This window comes from Pipistrellus kuhlii, unplaced genomic scaffold, assembly GCF_014108245.1.
Source record: "Pipistrellus kuhlii isolate mPipKuh1 unplaced genomic scaffold, mPipKuh1.p scaffold_m20_p_17, whole genome shotgun sequence".
In the NCBI taxonomy this organism is placed as follows: domain Eukaryota; kingdom Metazoa; phylum Chordata; class Mammalia; order Chiroptera; family Vespertilionidae; genus Pipistrellus; species Pipistrellus kuhlii.
The window spans coordinates 20,130,465-20,136,738 of record NW_023425482.1 but is presented as its reverse complement, the minus strand read 5'-3'; the positions used below and the strand labels follow the sequence as shown (position 1 = coordinate 20,136,738).

Below are 6,274 nucleotides of genomic sequence, written 5' to 3'. Positions count from 1 at the left end.
TGAGGAAGTGTAAGTGTCTACTTCCCCCCGGAAACAAAGTCATAAAAACAGACACCAACCTGTCCTTTGTCATTCTTCCCTTCTGCTCCCTTCCCCCCGGGGCAGGAGAGACCTGTGCGGGGAGGACCAGGAAGCTTTGAGTGAAGGGTTGCAATTCCGGTAACGGTGGCCTAGGTCATTAGGACCAGCTCTTCCGTAGAAAACGTAAGCTGGATGGAATGTTGGGAAAAGAAAAGCATTCCAAAGAGCTAATACTGGAGTGGAAAGTTAGGGATCAAACTCTAGGAGGAGCCAGAGATGGTTTGTAATTCCAACACTCAGGGCTGCCTTTGCCAGACGCCTTTTGTTGCTGGAAGGAGACCCCTGTGAACCTCAGCTGTGAGGTCGGTGGACGTGCAGTGTAAGGGGTACAAGTGTAAAAGTGCTGAAAGCTGGGAGTCTGAATAATCTCCCTCTCTCTCTCTCTCTCTCTCTCTCTCTCTCTCTCTCTCTCTCTCTCACACACACACACACACACACACACACACACACACACACACCCCCATTTAAACTGGAACCCCAAAGGAAACTGCATTCAAGAAAATGTTGAACTGAATGGAGATGAGTATGTCTCTCAAGTGCAGCTCGTCTTGGAGGTTTAGGGGACCTCAGCCTTCAAAATCTACAACATTGATCCAACTGTGGTGTGCCCCGGTGACTGACAGAAGCGAATGAATATAATCTATAGAGACACGTAATGTCTCAGACATCAAAGTATTCACGCACACATACCCTTTTTCTAGTAACTTCCAGCACATTTTCAAAAATAGGTATACAGAGAGACATCCTGAAAGGAACATGCAGAAATAATAGACAACAAACACGGACACAAGTACTTCAAATGCTGGAATTACCAGAGAAAAAGTATAAAATCGCGAGTTTTTAGAAGTTGATTACATTTTTTATTGATTGATTTTATTTTTTTTATATATTTTATTGATTTTTTTTTACAGAGAGGAAGAGAGAGGGATAGAGAGTTAGAAACATCGATGAGAGAGAATCATCGATTAGCTGCCTTCTGCACACCCTCTTCTGGGGATGTGTCCTTGACCGGAATCGAACCCAGGACCTTTCAGTCTGCAGGCCGATGCTCTATCCACTGAGCCAAACCGGTTTCGGCTATTGATTGATTTTAGAGAGGAGAGATAAAGAAACATCAATTTATTGTTCCACTTATCTTTTTATTGGTTGTTTCTTGTATATTCCCTGACTAGGGATCGAAACCACAACCTTGGCATCTTGGGATGATGCTCTAACCAACTGAGCTATCTGGCCATGGTTTTTTAGTATTTTCAAAGAGATAAAACACAAGTTTGAAAATACCTGCTAAAATAAGAAAGCTATTAAATTTTACATAGATTTTTTTTAACAAAAAGTAACCAGTAGATGTGATTCAAACAAAGCATTTGCAGTTCTAGAAAATTCCCACACTTTGAGAACCACTGATCTAAGTTAAAACACAGCTACTTTCAAGGGATGATCTGCTTGTTGTGTTTTTCAGTCAATACTCCTCCAGTTTATTCACACTCTTAGCCAATTTCCCCAGCTATCTCCTTTACTATGTCAGACAACATTTCATGGAACATACGGACCAACATGGTTCCAAGGAAGCAAGAGTGAAAATGATATTCAAACTCAAGTTGTATACATTATGTACACATTTTATATTGGTCATACCTTAATAAAGAGTTTTTTTAAAAAAAGAATGAAGTCTTTGTCTGTTTTCTACAAAATTTCAGCAAGTATTTTGTTTAATTGTGTGTAAGCTAAAAACAAGTGTGTGTAGGTGAGGAGGGGCAGTGCTGGGCTGGTCGTGGTGCTCCAATCCCAGCTACAGCACCGCATTGTGAATGTGCTCAGACAGAGTGAGTCACTGACAGCAGCCCAGCGCACCAAGTCTGGTGACTTCTAAGAAAGTTTACATAATTCAGTGCTGTTTTGGGGTGGGGGGGGGGGGGGGCGGGGAGGGGGGCGTGGAGCATCATAAGAAGGAAGAGGGGAGATGGCCCAAGCAAGAGCCACTGCTGGACTTGCCTGGACCCTGGAGGCAGCTGCTTGGAGCAGGAGTTGGTTGCAGGTGGTGTGGTCAGATGGCATTCTCTGAAAGTCAGGAATTTAGTACATGTGTAACAAGTTCCTCTTCTGAATTTCTTAGCAGAATGGTAGTGGCATCCTTTTCTTTGAGGTAAATATTTAGCCATTTAAATATATATATATATATATATATATATATATATACACACACACACACACACATACATACATATATATATATTTGTTGATTTCAGAGAGGCAGGGAAAGGGAGAGAGAGAGAGAGAACATCAGTGATGAGAGAGAACCATTGATTGGCTGCCTCCTGCACGCTCCCTACTGGGGATCGAGCCTGCAACCTGGGCAGGTGCCCTTGGCTGGATTCGAACCTTCAGTCTGCAGGCTGATGCTCTATCCACTGAGCCAAACCAACTAGGGTTTCAACCAAAAAAAAATTTTTATTTCAGAGAGAAAGGGAGAGGGATAGCGAGATAGAAACTTCATTGATAAGAATCATTGATCAGCTGCCTCCTGCACACCCCCCACCGGAGATCAAGCCCCAAACCCAGGCATGTACCCTGTCCAGGAATCAAACTGTGCCCTCCTGGTTTATAGGTCAACACTCAACTGCTGAGCCACACCAGCCAGGCAGCCAACTCTTAATTAGGACTCATTGGTAGTGTTCAGTGAAACCATTTATGTTCACTTATGCTTTCTCTCCCTTCCCCTAGAAGAGATCAATCAGTTAGTAATCCACATTTACCTTTTTTCTACTGATTGTAAAACAGTTCATTCTCCTTGTTGAACATCTTATTTTCAGGAACACATTTTTGTAAGTAGATTAGATTTTCTTTTAATTATTTTTTTCCTTTAGTAGCATTGTTTTGTTGTCTTGTTGCACATTCATATACTTAGTTCAGGATCCTGTATCTATTAGGTAGTAGTAAACAGTAATGAACTGAACAAATGGACATTTCCAATGCTCCTCATTGCCTTTTTCCCCAGTCAGCACTCCTCTCTGAGTGACAGGGCAGATTTTGAAAACTCTGTACCTCAGTTTCCTTAACTGTAAATTGGGCTTGTTAATAGAACCTACCCCCGTAGGGCTGTTGTGGATTAAATGAGTTAATGTTGTACGGTACATGGCCCAAAGTCACACAACAGATGTTTCTTGCTGCAATTTTATCATTATCATCACATCACCAAACTTGGAAGCAGCTGTACTGTAGTGGCACAGCGTTGGATCTGGAGTTGGCTGTGGCGTTAGCTGGGTGTTTTTTGGCACATCGTCTCCCCTCTCTGAGTTTCAATTTATCTTTATTTTTAATGTATTTTATTGATTTTTTTTTTTTACAGAGAGGAAGGGAAAGGGACAGAGAGCCAGAAACATCGATGAGAGAGAAACATCTACCAGCTGCCTCCTGCACAACCCCCACTGGGGATGTGCCCACAACCAAGGTACATGCCCTTGCCCGGAATTGAACCTGGGACCCCTCAGTCCGCAGGCCGACGCTCTACCCACTGAGCCAAACTGGTTAGGGCTATCTTTATTTATTAAAACATCTTTTTACATCCTCATCAGAGGTTATGTTTTTATTGATTTTAGGGAGAGGATGGAAAGATCAATGTACCCTTTAGTACATGGGACAATGCTCCAACTGAGCCACACCTGCCAGGGCTTAGTTTGTCTTTAAAGGGGGGTACCATAACCCCACCTGTTAGAAATGGTGTGAGGACTGAGTTAGTATCTGTAAAGCACGTGATGAACAGGTTGGGATTGTAGGGTGTTTTATTTGGGTCCCTCCTGGTAAGAGTGAGAACTGTAGGACCCTGCCCACCTCCTGGTGGGGACACTGTGTGCATGCCAATGGCCACTAGGGGGCGGTATCTGACTGCAGAGGGAGCCCTGGAAGTGGCAGAACCTGCACAAGATAATGCTAGAATTTTACAGCATCAAAATGAGGAGATTCAGGCTCTCCATCCTGGGTCCCTGCACCTGAAGGAAAGAGATCTGGAGCACTTGACAGGCGGTAGGGGAGATCAAAGTCAGCATAAATCGGGGACACCCAGTGTAATGCCGGAGGAGCCCAGCAGCTCCGTGAACAAACCAGTCTTTCCCACAACTTTTTATTTTTAAAATTTCAAACCAAAAGAAATGTTTTAAAAACTGTACAATCAGCCCTAGCCAGTTTGGCTCAGAGGATAGAGCGTTGACCTGCAGAGTGAAGGGTCCTTGGTTCAATTCCAGTCAAAGGCACATGCCCAGGGTTGTGGGTTTGATCCCCAGTGTCAGGGGGGGAGGTGAAGGAGGCAACTGATCAGTGATTCTCTCTCATCATTGATGTTCCTATCTCTCTCTTCCTCTCTGAAATCAATTAAAAAGTTGTACAGTGAACGTACACCCTTATACCTTCCATTTTGATTCACCAATTGTCAATATACTTTGCCAATTATTTATACACAGATTTTATTTTTATTTTTTGGCTGAACCAAAAATTTGAGTTACTTTCAAACGTTCTGACACTTTGCTCCAGATTCTCCAGTCTGCATCTCCTAAGAACAAGGACATTCTCCCACGCAGCCACAATGCTAATATCATAGCTAAGAAACTCACCATGATAGTATTATCTCATACACAGTTTCATATTCAGATTTTCCCAATTTTCTCAGTCATATCCTATATAGCTATAGTTTTGTTTGTGATCTAGCATGCAATCAATGTTCACCTAACTCTTTCATGACGGTTTTGAAGAGACCAGGCAAGTTATCTTGTACAAGATCCCACAGTCTGAATTGGTCCTAGGTTTAGATTCAGATAAGTCACTTTTGGTAAAACATTGCAGAGGCCATGTTACCTGTTTCCCATTACATCATTAATAGGAGGCCCATCGTGTAGGTTTGTACCATACTGGTGACACTGAGTTTGATTGGGGCACTACATGTGACAGTTTTCTCTCCCCACCAAAACACTCAATTAGATCAGGACACTATAAGAAGCAACAAGCAACCCAACGGTGTGGCTCAGTGGTTGAGAGTTGGTCCATGAACAAGGAGGTCACAGTTTGATTCCGGTCAGGGAATATGCTCGGGTTGCGGGCTCCATCCCCAGTCAGGAGTGTGCAGGAGGCAGCTATCAATGTTTCTATCTCTCTACCCCACCCTCCCTTTCTCTCTCTCTGAAATCAATAAAAATATATTAAAAAAAAAAAAAAAAGATAAAGAAACAAGTTGAATCCAGGATGTGCGACAAATCGCCTAGTTTCTCCAATAATTCGATGGTATGGGGCTACAAAGAAGAAAAGACTTTTTGAATAAAAGAGACTTATGAGACATAGTGGCCAAACACATTGGATGGACCTTGTTTAAATTCTTATTTGAATAAACTAGTTGTAGAAAGACATATTTTAGACCATTGGGGACATTTTAGTATTAGATGATAGAAATTACTTTCCATCTCTGGCCACTGCAGCGAGAGGAGCTGCTGCCAGGTCTGCCCACCTGCAGTGAATGGTCCTAGGAAACTGCTCCAGCTCCCTGACAAGAGGAACAAGCAGAGGTACAGCACTGAACCCAATAATGGGAAGGCCTGCAACACCTTTCACCACAATGGGCTGATTTACCACAAGATGGTGGGCATGGAGCCTGCGGCCCATGGCAAGGTGTAGTGATTGTCATGAAGTGGAGATCCAGCCAGACAAAGCCAGTCACCCCGAGCAGCATCCGGCACGTGATCCGCAAGAACAGGCATTGCCAGTTCTGTGTATGGTCGCTATGTTCAGGGCCAGCACCGTCCTGCACAGCCAGAAGCCTGGGCGGTGAAGAGGAAGTGGGCCTGCCCCACCAAGAACACCTGAGCACCCCTGCCCCCAAAGCAAAGGTATCAGCCACCTTTCCTTTAGAAAAATTACTGATAGGCCTGACCCGTTTGGCTCAGTGGAAAGAGTGTCAGCCTGCGGACTGAGGGGTCCCAGATTCCATTCTGGTCAAGGGCATGTACCTTGGTTGCAGGCACATCCCCAGTAGGGGGTGTGCAGGAGGCAGCTGATTGATGTTTCTCTTCATCGATGTTTCTCTCTCATCGATGTTTCTAACTATCTGTGTCCCTTCCTCTCTGTAAAAAATCAGTAAAATATATTTTTTAAAAATTACTAATAATGTCATTGGGTGTAATAATAGCATGATTATTTTTCAACATTATGTTAA

The 6,274-nt window shown here is 43.5% G+C and overlaps 1 pseudogene; it reads left to right on the top strand.

Moving 5' to 3' along the window:
• The first annotated feature begins 3,938 nt into the window (after nt 1-3,938).
• On the top strand, nt 3,939-5,966 carry LOC118720875 (annotated as a pseudogene).
• Nucleotides 5,967-6,274: the final 308 nt, after the last annotated feature.